The sequence below is a fragment of the Echinops telfairi genome, unplaced genomic scaffold, assembly GCF_000313985.2.
Source record: "Echinops telfairi isolate 266 unplaced genomic scaffold, ASM31398v2 ScPeMD7_3533;HRSCAF=4204_0, whole genome shotgun sequence".
Taxonomy (NCBI): Eukaryota; Metazoa; Chordata; class Mammalia; order Afrosoricida; family Tenrecidae; genus Echinops; species Echinops telfairi.
Genome location: NW_022107431.1, coordinates 52,722,637 through 52,723,823, shown reverse-complemented (window position 1 = coordinate 52,723,823; position 1,187 = coordinate 52,722,637). Strand labels below are relative to the sequence as shown.

Genomic DNA, 1,187 nt, shown 5'->3' with positions numbered 1-1,187 from the left:
CCCTGGACCAGATGGCTTCACTGGAGAATTCTACCAAGCATTTAGGGAAGAACTAACACCAATCCTACACAAACTCTTCCAGAACATAGAAAAAGATGGAAACCTCCCAAACTCCTTCTATGAAGCAAGTATAACTCTGATACCAAAACCGGGCAAGGATCCCACAAGAATTGAGAATTACAGACCAATATGCCTAATGAACATGGATGCAAAAATCCCTGAATGTATTCTTGGGCAAGCATTCAACTGTTCACTGAAGGGTCAGGGGTTCTACTCCATTAGCTGTTCCACAGGAGAAAGATGAGGATTGACAGCTTCGGAAATTAGTCAGAATTACCCTCATGGCAGTATGTTTTTGGATTAACCAAACTTTCTAATATGACCTAATTCCCCAAGGTCAATGCTCCACACCAGCCAAGATAATTGCATCTTATCTGCCAAAGAAAAAACTTCAAACAGGAAGGAGAAAACAAAGTTACCTCAAAATAATACAAGAAGTGCTTACTTCAGCAACACCTATACTAAAATTGGAATGATAGAAAATTAGCATGTCCCTGTGCAAGGATGACATGTAAATTCATGAAGTGTTCCATATTCAAAATAATGATCACACACGAAGAAAGTGGGAGGAATGCTTTGTAGTCTTGAAATTGAAAAAGTTGTGTAATAAAACAGTGCATAATGCCATCAAGTAGCTGATCAATGCAGTTAAGCATGAAAGCTTTAAATACTTACTTACAATGCTAAGCCCCCTGGAGTGAGAGAGAACTTCTGCAACATACCATTGGGGGTTTGAGGAGACACTACACTTATCAGTTCTGTTTGAAAAGTAGATACTAGAATCACTTAGAGATTAATGTATAGCTGAATACTGGTAAAGCTTAGACCTGAAGTCTTCAAACTACCTTTTTAATTAGATTGGTTTCTGTAACCAAATCATGGCAGGGAAACCTTACGATAGAGAGTTTACTTACTACATAGCTTCAGACAGCAAGAACAGGTAGACTTGCAATCAGACAACTCCAAAGAAAGAGAAAACAGATGTTTGATTGATACACTTATCCTTCCCCTAATCTTATAAAAGAAATTCTAAACCAACTCTGTGGAGAGGGAAGAATGAAAGATTGAGAGGAAGCAAATATTTTGTACCCGGTATTCTTGAACCTATACCTTTCTGAATGTTAGAG

At 38.1% G+C, this 1,187-nt stretch overlaps 1 protein-coding gene and 1 non-coding gene across 2 annotated transcripts in view; both read left to right on the top strand.

The window, feature by feature from the left end:
• Positions 1 to 1,187, top strand: part of TBC1D32 (TBC1 domain family member 32) — a 289,724-nt gene that overhangs the window by 278,911 nt on the left and 9,626 nt on the right. The window lies entirely within an intron of this gene.
• LOC115871064 lies at positions 498 to 599 on the top strand. Its single transcript, XR_004047053.1, has one exon. It is a non-coding gene; the product is annotated as a U6 spliceosomal RNA (small nuclear RNA).